We start from the raw sequence: 14,582 nt of genomic DNA, 5'->3' as shown, positions 1-14,582 counted from the left end.
TTCTGTTTACTTCTTTTTTGAGTAACACAGACGCAAACAAAATGCTTGATAAGACTTCATTATTTTGGGATTTGTTCACTAATAACTTCTATATATTTCTTCGTAACCAGTTATTGAAGATCCATTTGTTGTAAATGCTTCAATCCCAGGTTAGCAATACATAAGTATCGTGTTTTCTCTAAATGGATTTTGAACAATGAAATTAGTAGAAGCAGTTTCAAGTTTATCTTAACTAAATCTAACCGCAATGAGAAGCATCATAAAACATTGTGTTAATCGCACTAACAAGGTTTCTTACTATATTGCTACACAATGCCGTCTATAACGTTCCTGTTGTTGACCTTATTGGCTAATTCGGTTGTATATTTTCATAGAATAACAATTAAATTTAATCTACTTGTTTTTTAATAGTGTAGCCTTATAAAATACAGTATTACTGAGATCTATGAGGACAATGTCACAGTTAAGTTTTACGGAGTCTCAACGTATGACCGAGCGTAATAATTTATAATTTGAATAAGCTATTTTTAGTAAATTTGGAGTCTACCTTACCTTTGTACGCAAGTACTCTCAGATCCTGCGACCGGATTAGCTAAATAAAATGACAATAGAATTTATGTAATTGAGCTTTCAATGAGTTTTGACGTTTGATATGACTAGACACTTGCTATGAAAATGTTGGAAAAACGTATGTTACTTGGTGTAAACTGTAGTGCCACAATGGCTTTTTATAAAAGTACTTTTTTGCAACTATTCTATATTTCAGAAAGGTTATACAAACCGGTCAAGATGGTAACTCATTGATTCATACATTCATCTAGTTTCACAATACTCTAGCAAAGGATTGTCACAATATACGTGTTCCTTGTAACACAATACTATTCGACTAAAATCCCTCGAATACTAACTGCTTCAATCTATTCAATCACTTCGTATCTTTTGGAATTAGACATTATTTAGCACTTGGTAAGATTCCCATGCTAAGGAGAAACAATAACGACATTTCAACAATGTTTAGCAACGATCGATTAAGATTCAGTATAGTGCAATATCTCACTTAGGCTCAAAACGCCGAAGCATATAGTTTAGCCAGCAAACCAGCGAATAGGAGCATAATCTTATAAGCTTTAGACTTTCTAATCTACTCTTCAACAGTAACTTTTTCTTCCTTGGACCGGGAGGTTTTTGGTAGGAACTTTTTTCATGCAAAATTATTCCGGAACCTTATATAGAAGATATAATATATATATATATATATATATATTAAATGAAAAGCTTTTTAGCATATATTCAATGCTAAGATGTAAGATGGATGACGTGCTCCACCATTATCGAGAGGTTTGGGAGCAGGAATTATAGAGCTTCAGTATGTATACAGAGAAAATACATCGTTCATGATGTAAATTATCGCTTGAAGCGTTGATGTTCTATGGAGTTATTGTCGGATAGTTGGAAACCTCAACAAAATCTAAAAAGCTTGACTGATGTCAGTCAATTTTAGCGTATATGAATGGGTTTAAAAACCAGTATCCATCGCTGTAGCTTTGCGCAGATCCACTGTATCGAATTTCATATCAACGAAACGAACTCTTTAGCGTTAAAGTTTATGACAAATAGAGAATCAACAGGTTTGCATGAGTGAACGAGATTGCGATAACAAGCGCTACGGTTCAGGTTCGTACAGCCATCTTTGAAATCTATATTTAGCCAGTATTTGTATTTGTATTTGTGTTTGTGTTTGAGTAGACAAAATTGACATACCAAACATTGTCACGAACTTCTAGGGGATCGTTGCAAGATTTTGAGCGATAGGCTAGCCAAGAAACACATGTAACTTTCTTGTATTACGGTTTCAAGATTTTCCATTCATTCATTATACCGTTTTATTAGCAAAAGAATTTTCAATACTACACAATTATTTTGATCATTCTTCTTCGTCTTTGTCTTTTGAAATCCAAAACTACCGTTGTCAAATCCGTGTCTTCTAACGAATTCGCTTGCCAATCACTAAATCAAGTAGAAAGTGGGGAAGCTCTGACAATATATATGAAAACGGTAATGGTTGGTTTCAATACTGAATAATCAACTGTATATGAATATACGTTGTCTCAAACTGTTATACTTGTCTTGACTATGCAGTTTAAGTAGAATCCAAACCTATCAAAACAATCCAATTACTGAAAGCTGTTCGCTTGTCCATAGTACATGCATTACAAGCGTCCTCAGGTTGCTTCGCGTACATCCTACCTTAAATTCGTGCACTCTCTAAGCACCCTGTTCCGTGAGACTAATGTTTATCACTGCAATTTATTCTGTTTTATTTAAGAATTTTACCTGAGTACTGTAGTATTGTTGTGTTCGTTTAGTTTTCCCTCTATTATGCCGACTATCTAGCGATCGTACGAACGAATTCATTTTGTAAACTGTAAAGGGAAGGCCTTTGTATGGTTTGTAATATAACAAGCAGCTCTATGTTTCAGTTTCCTCCTTTCCTATGTAAACATTTACGAATTTAAGCAACATTCGTCAATTGCTTAACCGTGTCGTATTATTTCTGACTTCTTTCGTGTGCATATATCATATATCATATACGATACTAGATCGAAGAGAAAATCTCTGTTGAAGGATTGCAATTATTCAGTCATATTCAATATTGATGGTATCTAAGAAATTATATCAGGCTCTGTCTTTATCTCTGTCTCTGTCTCTGTCTCTGTCTCTGTCTCTATCTCTATCTATGTTTCTTGCCGTCTTTTTACCGAATACATTGATACAATATTTCATTCTAAAGCGCTGCAAATAAGCGTATTTAAATTTAATGAACCATTCTCGAAAGGTAAAATCATCTGTAACCAAATGCTGACCAATTTCAAGGTACCATGTATATCAATTTAAATACTATTGATGATACTTGGGCTCCTGCAAATCTACTTGTTTGGTTGATTTTCGATCATTTGCTCGCCGTTTTTTCGGCAATAGCTTTGACTTTGGCATTGAGTTTAACTGAGTGAGGTCAAGGACAAAAAAAAAAAAAAAGAAACGCATTAGTCATCAAATCATACAGCCAAGAATCTATTATATATATAAAATTGGCTCAAATGATAGCCCTTCAACGGGACTCTTTTTGACATGAGAATTAAAGACATCCCTCGTTTCGGTCTTAGGGCAAAGTAGTAGAATAACATATTCTCCATCCGTTTATCGTAACTGAATTCATCTTTTCTAATATTTTCGCTATTTGGTGGTAAATAGCGTTCAGTGGGGAAGAATGGCTCAACATTCTGATTCACTTTTAAGAACTTAAAAGGCATCTACGTGATTTCGCTTGTTGAATTTTATTCACAACCACTGTCTTTGTATATAATTTATATACGCTCTAAAGAACTGAAAGATCTTATAGTGGATTCGTACTAATGTATATGAAAAAATTATAGATAATACGTGAATGACTCGACTTGGCTTGCGGGTTGATTCAATTCAAGTAATGAATATGTATACTGAGTGTACTGTTTGTCAAGCCGGCAACTGAAAGAAGAAAGAACTTACGTTATCCTTCAGCATTTCCTTATATGATTAGATCGTTTAGACCGTTTTTTATGTATGATCGTTTGTTGAGTTGACAAGATTTCACAAGGATTTGTTTGAAGCAAGCAAGGTATATAATCACTCATTGCTGACTTCTTAGACTGAATAAATAATTCATTAAAAGGGAATACAATGGAAAGATAACTATTCTGTACGTGGCTAGCTACGTTGAAACGATTTATATATAATGATAAAGCCATTTGCCGCCCTAATGATGATGACGATGTCAATAAAGATTTGATACTTCTGGAATATAAGAAAAAAAAAAGAAATACAACGTTAAAAGAATGGTTATTTAATAAAGACTAATACGAACCCGATAAACTAACAAATATTCATAGTGTTGAAATAAACTAGAATGAAAAGGAACAGGGAAAGGGAAAGGAAACAATTGTGGTAAGCGAGAGTGATCATTAAGAGTTCAAATAAGCATTCGTATAGTATGCAGTTGTGAAGGACTGACTGAATGCAATGATTATGAAGAGGTGGTTTCGCTGCGAGGTATAAGTGTGGCTTGGCCTAGGTATAGGTAAGGTGTACATGCAAACGAAAGTAATAAAAAAAGTAGATTTAGTATCTGACTATAAGTAAGTTGTTAAACACATTATCTGCTGGTCAACAAGCAATCCGTTGTGGTCCAACGGCTAGGATTCGTCGCTTTCACCGACGCGGCCGGGGTTCGACTCCCCGCAACGGAAAAACATTTTTGTACATTCAAATGTACTGTAGTGAAATTCATATTGTTACTCATTTAAAAGACCTCATCCACATTAGACTTAAAAGAGTTTCTGTTTCACTGTAGACTATAATGCTCTACTGATAATCTTAAAATGGTTTATTATTCTTTTTATTCCTGAAAAATAATACAGCAAAAACAAAATTTAAAGCCTCAATTTAAAGAATTTCTTTTTGCGTTTATTTGTTTTAATGAGCGTGCTATCATACAAACAGAGATTGATTTCGCTTCTATATTTAATAATGTCTTTCATTTTCGGCTGTTTCAATTACTTTTAAGTCGTTTTCTGGTGTATGTAGAACATGAATGAAGACAAGGAAGTAACAATTGCTTAAACACTAACTTTTTATGAATCATATATGTACGTAGAAACTTTGTATCATCTGGAAAGGTATTAATCAGTTAATTTTAGTTTAATATTAAAACGAGCATAACTAAAAATCAAAGGATTCATTTATCGTCCCGTCTTCATTATAGTTAGGAATAAATTTTTATATAAGCACTACAATGTGAGCGTTAAAATACAAACTTTAGCTATGATATAAATTTGTAAATACTAATCACTAACCAAGCTTCTGTAGCTCAGTTGGTGGTAGCGTCCCTCTCATAAAATGAAAGGGGAAGGTCGTGAGTTCGAGCCTCACCAGAAGCATCTTAAGGTCGGATAGCACAGTTGGTAGTGCGCATGACTGTTAATCATGAGGTCGTGGGTTCGAGCCCCACTCTGACCGTCTTTTTTGGTTTTTTGTTGTATCTACTGAAATGTAAATATTTTTCTTTAAAAATTATGTCCAATAATACGCTTGAATATATGATATGAGATTAGACAAATGACATTGTAAGTCATAAACGTAAAATAATTATCAGATAAAGTCATCTTTGATAGGAAACATCTGAATTTTTTATGAGTTTATGATTTGATTCCAACTTTACGAAATACCTACTATTTTGTTTATTTAATAGTTTTAAAAATATGAAACGAACTATACATCTTCTGCCGAATTCATTCAAAGCACAGAATACCAGTTATGCACCAAAATAATGGTTATTTTGAATAGTCCCGCATTCATAATCAAGATTTTACTGTCACCTTCCCTCACGATACGTGATCTCTCATTGCTTTTCAACTTAACACAATGAAACGACATACGATTGATGATTCCAATATGTTTATGAATTCAAAAATTGACTTACGTTTTTTTTCTTGGTAGGTTAAGTAAACTTTCATGGGATAAAATATTAGATGAAGGGTTGTTTAGAAAATTGCAATCATCGTAAAGGCCACCCGCCAACTTCATCGTTACTTTTTGCTAAACATAATTAAGGATTGAAAAGGAAAGGAAAGGAAAGAAAAGAAGAGAAGAGAAGAGAAAGATACAAAGCAGTCCTTTTTCTCTCCTGTTAAATCGTTGTTATAACTCTTAACTGCCAATCGGCAGGCCTCACTTGTGATTACTCAGGACTGTGTGATCTGGTCTTTTGTGAGAGGTTGGATCTGAGAACATATTATCGACTAAAAGTTTATTTTGTAAGAAACAGATGCTCTTATGTGCAATAATTATATACATGGAAAAAACAACAACTCTTTATGACAACATGACTAACAATAATTGCATACCAGCTAGTATCAATTGAGCCTGAATGATTCTTCGCTTAACAACTCGGGGATCAATTCAAATGAGACAGTTTTACCAGCTAAGTCAAAACAAAATAAAAATTGTAATCAATTCAGCTATCGTTCAATACGATAAAAAAGCCTGATGTCGTTTATGAAATTAATGACACTTGGCAATAGAATACACTATGAGTCCTACTCAATAGTTCAATTATCCGTTTGAAAAATTTGTGAATATTTAAATATTTGATTGTTCATATGATCCTCATATGATTTGTAAATTCCACTCACTGTATTTCGTACTTCAGAACAGTATAGGGCGTACGTACATGCAAGATAATGGCGAGTGTAAATCAAAATGATTCGTATTAGATTCGAAACTTTTTCTATCTGTCATTCAGACATACTCATGCGGATTTTTGGAAATTTCTTACTTTCTCTTAAACATTTCAATATTTGTGTTTTATTTTTTCTTTCCACTTGTTCATTTCATTGACCCTTTTAATAAGCTTACAAATATCATGTAAATATTGTATAAATCGTCCTTAAGAAGTGTGAGGAAATCCATGACGAGTCTACATAACTTCACAGAATCAGGTTTGATCATAAATTGTACACATGGAAAGTAACGAAATGATCGGTTTCTTACATTGAGAAGGAACTTACGAGTCCAATGAATTCATGTTATGATCTATAACACGAACAAACTGAACCGCCTCGCCAAACCAGACATTCCTTAGTTCCCTCAGGAAGATTATGTGTGTTTCTCAAGGACAAGAAGCTGCACAAGATTATATTATTATATTATATATATGGAAATTTACAAATGGTCATGAGATGTTTTGCGCAACATCCCGAGGTGTACGATGACTATATGAGACTAGAAAAGAAGATGAACGTACACTCACGGGGCGGTTGTTATCTATTGTTTTCATATTCCGTTTCGCTGTTGCATGTTTTAGAACGAACTTATTCATTTAGCTAATAGAAGGGTAAAGAAAAGCAAAACAAAATGGAATGAAACAAGAAAAGAAAAGAAAGCAAAAAAAAGCAAAAAGAAATTGACCCCGCCAGGAGTCGAACCTGGAATCTCCTGATCCGTAGTCAGGCGCCTTGACCATTGGGCCACGAGGCCTCTTGATTGATTACTTGTCTACCTAAATTTTTTTCATGCTTTTGTTGAATGTTTGTAACGTTTACTACATACTACATACTACATAGATAGTATGATTGTCATGTCCCATGTCCAACCAAGCATCCGCTCGTTTCCCTGACAAGCTAGTTATTAATAAATATATATTCATATCTCCTACTTTTCTCTGCTATCAATTCCTTCCCCCATATTGAGCTATTTTTGATACGAGCGATTAATGATATATATATATATATATATTTTCTGAGATTTTTTTTTTATTTCATTTAGCTAATTTAGCTCGCTTTAGCATTACTGATTGTTTTCGTTCGACGGATGTGTAGTTTGCGGTTGCTACTATGAATTTATCGTTTGTTTTTTATGCTAAAATTTATAAAATCATATGCAGAGTGTTTTATTTTAATCTCTTTCTTTCGCTTTGCTTTGCATTGCTGACAGACATCCATACTTGCATGCATGTATATGTATGTGTGTATGTATGTATAGAAAAGTAACACAGTTATTGAAAAACAGATTAGATTACACTAACATAAAATGCTTGTAACAAATGGTCGCATGATGTAGTTGGTTATCATGTCGATCTAATAAGTCGAATGTCGCCAGTTCGAGCCTGGCTGTGACCATTAATTTTTTTATTTTTTTATTTTTTATTTATTTTTTTTAAAATCCATTTCATTTGCTCTTTGATTGAATTATTTGTTGATCTTTTGTTGAAGCAATGTCTTTTTATTGCATAGTGCCAACATAGTGTAAAACACCCTGTATGATAAACCCAGTGAACGCAATATATAAAATTTATAACAAACAAACCAAAATTGTAACACTGGAACAAGAGCAAAAAAAAGCAAAATAGTGAAACAATGAAATAACGACAAAACGGAAAAAAAAGAAAAAAAAGAAAAACTTGGACAAGCCAGAACTCGAATCTGGGACCTCTTCCATGCTAAGGAAGCGTGATAACCATCTACACCACATGCCCTTGGTTGATAACATTAGGATAAATAAAATATATTAAAGCAAGTAAAATAAAGAATGAAGTTTTATCACTTGTTCCTTTGCAAAGTACTCATACGTATATTCAATTCATTCATCTTTCTATATCATATTATATGTATTGGTTCTCACACGATACGCAGAAGCAGAAACAAAAAAGTATTGCATTATTGTTATTGCCATCGTTATTAGCTGTTTAGTTATTTATTTTGAAATTGAAATTGACATTGACATTGAAATTGAACTGAATTTTGATTGTTGATTGTTAAATGTTAAATGTTGAATACTGAATATTGAATATTGAATATTGAGAACGGCCTAGCAAAGAAATAATATTAATAGAAAAGCAACGAAATTAATACATTGTATTCGTACATAGGTTATGAATCCTGTTAACGCGGGTACATATTCGCATACTTAGAATCGGAAACATATTTTATGTGCTTCCTCAATCCGCACATAGTGACGATAATCTTAGCAGACTTGTATGAAAGGCGATTAATGGGAACGGAAGATGTCAATCACAGGGAGTTGAAAGGAAGATTGGAAAAAGAATCAATACCATAATTTAGCTTCCTTCTTCCTCGCTTCCTTATGTGAATCGAAATAAGGTAGTTATGTACTGTTGTGAGAAGAACGCTCGTCTCCGTGGCTTTTGATTGTTTTTTAAGGTCGCTTATCCTAATGCATTATGTTCTATCTACCTATCTACCTATCTATCTATTTATAACTTAATCTCAACAAAGATTTCCGGGTTCAGGAGGTTATTGGCAGCCTAATGCTATGGCTGCGATTACGAGGAGGAAACACGGGCTTTTTGATGTCATTGTTGTTCTTATTGTTATTGACAGTATTCATCTCGTGTCGTTCTAAAAAAATTGTCGCTATTTTACGTAGTTCGTAGTTGGTGCTTCCCCATATTACAGTTGTCGATATAAAGAAAAGTTCCTAACTCGCTATACTACTACCGTATCGAAAAAATATAAGCTTTTCCCTCTCTTAGCTTTAACGACATTCAATTACGTAAGGTCTCTCGAAAGCTTTGATATAAAACACCCACCTTTGCATGTTTCTTTACATTCAATCCTACAAATAAAGAAAATTATAAAATAGAAAGCTTTTGCTTTGAAATATTAAAAGTTTTGATAGCACGGAGAGGTTCTTTCTTAACTTAAGCCGTGGGGATTTTGATATGTGAATTACGGTGGTAACCCAAGTCAGTCAGTCATGAATGCATATCATATCATATTACAGTATTACGTTTGACTGTTGTTTATTAGCAATCGGTTAGTTCAATAGACGAAGCTTGATTTGTCAAAAGTATATTTATTCTTCAACAGAATGCCATATTCTGTGATGAATGCTTGATCTTCTATTATTCATTTTTAAAAGAAGAAAATCACCTATCATATCTTATCATCTGTGTCGAAATCAGATACTATGTTATTTTTTATCTCAAATCATAGTAGCTGTCATTAATAAAAACTTATCATATATCGCTTTCTGTTCATGGGCTTCAACAACCGCTATGCCCAATGTACATATAATAGACGATCTGGGTTTCACCATCGGTTTCTCAATCCATTCTTCACTTCTTGGAGTACATATGGGGTAAGTACTATTACTACTTGCTATGCATACAAATCAAGACATCAGTTTTTTACAAGATGAGTTTGATAGTTACTATTCGTGGATGGACATTGAAATCAATCTCCTTCGAAACCAAATTTATTCCGCAATCACAAAACAAACAGCAACATCCATGTTGCTGAATCGTGAGAGAATAGATTCGCTGTGTTTCTTATGTCTTTAACCCACCATAAACGAAGCATTGATGAACGGACAAGACAACAATATTCTTCTGTATTGAGTGTATATATACGTTCACTAATTTGACATTGATTTTACCCATATTTCAATGAGATATTTCCCTATTCCTCATCTATTCTGAAATATGGAACATCCAAACAAGAAGAGCATGCCTTTACAGCTTTATAATCAATGGAGGATCAAAGTATCCATCGTTTCGTTTTAAACAATGAATTGTAGCATTGGTGATTTTTAAGTATGCTTCATTTTAGCGACCTTTTTATTTGATAAATTTGACATATTTTAGTGAATAATTATGTTTCTTTCATATAAGTTATTAAAACCGATATTATAGTGTTTTGTGTTTTGTTTAACAATAGAATCGGATTCCAAAGAAGTACGTGTTATGGAATGATACCCTAATCTTAAAGTTCAGAATGTCGGAAGGAGTAAATGCAGCTATGCAAACAAAAGCTTTGAAGACTCCCCGTACATATACATAACTCTATAAAAAATAAACTCTTTGTTGTTTTGTGGATTAAAATCTTCAAGAAACGCTTGTCTATATTCAAAAAGTTCGACAAGTCAGAGGAACCTCTAATATTAACCATAAATGGTTTTACAATGAAATTACTATTCAGTGTATTATTGTATTGATCAACACAAACACGGAAATCAAATTGATTATTATAGGCAAGGAGCATCTTTCTATTTCGGTAGCTTAGAATTACTGTTTAAGTACCAACTATTTTCAGAAAAGATGTTTTCTACCTGAAACATTTTGCTGTTTGTGCTAATATACTTGTTTTATCATCTTCATTGGTATCACCAGGTTGTTACTATACATATACCCCTCCAGATATATTTGGGAAGTAATTTAATACTCTCAATAATACGCTAATATTAATTACGGCTGTGTTCAACCTATTTTGTCAAAAGATACGGAATGTTTTGTACTAACAATAAGAAATTATCTTCCTAACTGAGTGGAATTTTTACAAACAATTAAAGAATGAGAGAAATGCAATGTTTCTCAGTACGATACGAATTCGGATGATATAAATCAAATCATGTTTCAATGTGGATATCAATCAGAGTACTAACACCTCAAATGTGTTCAACAATTAAATGGCAGATTACAAAGATTATTTATCCGCGGAACATACAAACGTTATTTAAATGACATTAAAAGCGTACGCAGCAACATCTGAAATATAGTATCTTGATACGTTACATAAGAGAAAAGATGCAAGTTTTTAAAGATAATATAAATAATATTTTTCGCTAAATACCTTTGGTAGTCATGCCTGGTCGCTCGAAAATGGGCTCCATAACAGATTGTTTAAACATTGTAGGAAACTTGTAGGAAACAGATACGAGAACTAGTAAATAAATAAAGATCCCATAGATATATATTTTTTTTTAAATACGGTAGAGTTTATTCGCGGGGCAGTCTTCTTCGTGGCTGACACGCGTACATAAACTTATGCATGAAGCGTCAAGACAGATAATAAATGTTTCCAAGTACAGACTTTCAGTAAAAGGATTAGACGAGGTAAAAAAACTCAAGATAAGCATTTTCATGGCACACCGTTTGCCGCCAGGAAGAACTTCGAAACGATTATGGACACGGAGATTGAAAAATTAATAGGAGCAACGGAAGAGAATTTCGTTATATTCGCCCGCGTATAGGATAAGCATTATAGTCTATCATGCCCGTGGACAGGACGATTTAACGAAAGTGAAAGAAGGAATTAAGAAAAACAATGATAATAGAACAAAGCTTAATACGTAAGAATGGCTAGAGGATTGTTATTCCACACACAAGTAACGAAAATGGTTGCTGTTAAGAAAATCAGTGATACTTCATTAAATAATACTGAATCACCTGAAGCCCTTTGCGGAATTAATGACTGAGCCGACGAACGCTCCATTAACCCGAACACTCAGAAAGTGATTGAGAATTGAATAATAGAATGATTGTCCACTTACACTATAGCTTAGTCTCTTTATGTAGAAAAAAAGATAGTGTATGAAGACAAAGAATGGCAAACTGCTACAATTCTCAAACCTTTTGTGAGCACCATTAATTGTACGAAATAAGGAAACGGACAAGTACAGAGTAGTGCTTAATCATAAGTCACTGAACACAATGACAAACCGAGATTAATATCCGACATATATTTTAAAGAAATTGTTTACTGGTTAAACGGCGCCGGAGATTTCTTAAAAAAAAACATTCGGCTAGCATGAGCTTCGGAGGAAGAGGCCTATGCAAATACAGCAACTCTTCGCAAATGGTACAATTTTTTAGCAGCTACTGACGAGTCGTTTAAAACATGATTTATAAGAAAAATTAAGCGTCCATGTTCACAAAAAATACGTATAGGTGCCAGAGCGAAAATGCGTAGACATACTATCACCATCACTCATAAAACTTCAAAAAATGGTATCGACCTGGACGTGGAATGAACCAGCCGATGCTCTACCGCCCAGAGATGATTTTTCACGAATATTTTCGACTAGATACGAAAGGAATATCCCCGACACCAAGCTTTTAATAATTTTCTTGATGAAACAGTTGAAAATAAGGACTGTTCAGTAAAAAACGGTTTAATTATGAATGATCCGGGCGAATATCGATTGCAAAAGCCCCATGATTAACGCTAGTCGTTTGCAGCAAATTTCATGACCAACCAACTTCTGGATAACATTTTGGAAAAACTCTACTACAGTTTGCACAATAGAGAAGGTTTACTGGAAAGGTATAGCATTTGAAATCCAGAAAACTTGTGAAGAATTGTGATATAAATAAAAATAAAAATAAAAATAAATAAGACGCGAGACCACAAAAATACAACCATTACCAAAATCGGAAACTGTTCTCATTCATTTTTCGATTGAATTATTCATCGTATTACCAAAATCTCAGGACGAAGATGCTATATAGATTGTTGTAGAAACATTTAACGAAAACGGCTTGGTTTATACTTGTACCATTTCGCTTGTAACATAAAACCTTATAGAAAACTTTAATGATAGATGATAAATACCAAATTATGGCAACCCCCAAATGACCATCGTTGTTATACCAACAAACAATGCAGTAATTTTGTAAATTATCTTAATCAATGATGAAGTGATATATTGCATTTCATTGCATTGTATTCCAAATTAAGATTATTTCTACTATTTCGGTGCACTTGGGATTTGTTTTGACATATTGAATTTATTGTACTATTCGTTCTCGTTAACATATAATATATTCCTTTTGTGAATATTTAAAAGAGAATACGGAAGATGGAACGCTGAACATTGAACATTGGAACCATAAGCAGACAGTAGATTCGTCAGTCTTATCCAGTGGTTCCGAATGTGAAACGTGGAATATTTCCTGTAATAAAGCAAGGCTTGGATTGACCTATTTCTTCTGGGTACATTGGAAATCATTAGAAGCATGAAAGGAAGGGACATCTCATCAAAGCCTTATTATAGCTCATACATCATGCATTAAGTGAATTAGAATGAAAGCTTGCTAACATATAAATTTGGATATAGTAACCGCAATTATAGCCTGTATACACATGATTCTTCCTTAGTATAGGGGTAGTACACCAGCCTGTCACGCTGGCAGCCCGGGTTCGAATCCCGGAGGGAGAGTGATTCTTTTTTTGTGTGGTTTTTTATTTTTTATTTTTTTTTCGTTTTTTCGTTTTTTCCTCATACTTGGGTTCTTCCTTGCATTTGAGAACGCCATTCGATTTTGCGTTTCTAATACTGTTTTGTACATGGCTTTCTTCATATTTGGCTGTTCACTCAGAGTCATATTCATTAAGTGCAAGTAGATGATGATGATGCATGCTATCAGGTGAAATGAGACAAAAAATTGCTAGTAAACTGACACTAAGCAAACTAAATGAAACCATCAACAATGAATAGGATAATAGCATAGATGTAGAAAAAAAAATAAACATTCATCATCCATTGGATGGTTCTAAAAAAAAAGAAAAGTTGAAAAAAGTGAAGGCTATGACCGTGCCAAGACTCGAACTTGGGACCGTCTGCGAACATTGAATGTTAAGCAGAAATTATAACCATCTAAACCACACGGCCTTCGTTGATGACTTTCATTGCTTGCTATACTAATTTATCCTTTTCGGTAGACAAAACAAACATTACTAATACTATTTTTGTTACTATTTAAGTAGTTATGAAAAACACAGAAAGAGAAAACTGATGATGGTTTTGAATCAAGCTTAAAGTTGCTGTAAGAATCATTCAGAATCTGGTTCTGTTGAAAGATGTATGTCTGTCATTAAATCTCATTTAGCACCCTTTCGAGTATAAAAAGTTCCAAAATTGAAATAATACATCAAAGAATACTGATATAATTAAAAAAATAGAAAACGGTTGTTGGCAAGAATTGGCCTCAATATCTGGTTTCACAGAATAACCAACAGCTCACGATTGAATCATATGTTTGCAAAGTTGCGCTATCTGAAATATGTACTATGACCGTAGGAAACTATTTAAAAGATGTCAATGGGACTAAAAGTTATAGATAGCGCCCAACATAAAGTTATTTGCCATAATCCCAATACGTACGTAACTGTCCTCAAGTAGTTCAGACATTACAACGAATTCTAATAATGCGAGTTTTGTCACCTAAGTTTTTTCTTCTATATTTTAAT

General features: G+C 33.5%; 8 non-coding genes across 8 annotated transcripts; 5 read left to right on the top strand and 3 right to left on the bottom strand.

Annotated features, from left to right (window-relative positions):
- The first annotated feature begins 4,211 nt into the window (after positions 1-4,211).
- Positions 4,212-4,283, top strand: SOMG_20240. The gene has a single exon. It is a non-coding gene; the product is annotated as a tRNA-Glu (tRNA).
- A 609-nt stretch (positions 4,284-4,892) lies between these two features.
- On the top strand, positions 4,893-4,973 carry SOMG_20239. The gene is given in 2 exon segments: positions 4,893-4,930; positions 4,938-4,973. It is a non-coding gene; the product is annotated as a tRNA-Met (tRNA).
- A 6-nt stretch (positions 4,974-4,979) lies between these two features.
- On the top strand, positions 4,980-5,052 carry SOMG_20238. Its single transcript has one exon. It is a non-coding gene; the product is annotated as a tRNA-Asn (tRNA).
- A 1,946-nt stretch (positions 5,053-6,998) lies between these two features.
- SOMG_20237 lies at positions 6,999-7,071 on the bottom strand. Its single transcript has one exon. It is a non-coding gene; the product is annotated as a tRNA-Arg (tRNA).
- A 567-nt stretch (positions 7,072-7,638) lies between these two features.
- SOMG_20236 lies at positions 7,639-7,712 on the top strand. The gene has a single exon. It is a non-coding gene; the product is annotated as a tRNA-Ile (tRNA).
- Positions 7,713-7,994: 282 nt separating this feature from the next.
- On the bottom strand, positions 7,995-8,068 carry SOMG_20235. Its single transcript has one exon. It is a non-coding gene; the product is annotated as a tRNA-Ala (tRNA).
- A 5,412-nt stretch (positions 8,069-13,480) lies between these two features.
- SOMG_20234 lies at positions 13,481-13,551 on the top strand. Its single transcript has one exon. It is a non-coding gene; the product is annotated as a tRNA-Asp (tRNA).
- Positions 13,552-13,921: 370 nt separating this feature from the next.
- SOMG_20233 lies at positions 13,922-14,004 on the bottom strand. The gene is given in 2 exon segments: positions 13,922-13,957; positions 13,967-14,004. It is a non-coding gene; the product is annotated as a tRNA-Val (tRNA).
- Between the last annotated feature and the right edge of the window lie 578 nt (positions 14,005-14,582).

Source organism: Schizosaccharomyces osmophilus, chromosome 3 (genome assembly GCF_027921745.1).
Source record: "Schizosaccharomyces osmophilus chromosome 3, complete sequence".
In the NCBI taxonomy this organism is placed as follows: domain Eukaryota; kingdom Fungi; phylum Ascomycota; class Schizosaccharomycetes; order Schizosaccharomycetales; family Schizosaccharomycetaceae; genus Schizosaccharomyces; species Schizosaccharomyces osmophilus.
The sequence above is the reverse complement of the archived record's forward strand: the minus strand, read 5'-3'. Positions and strand labels throughout refer to the sequence as shown.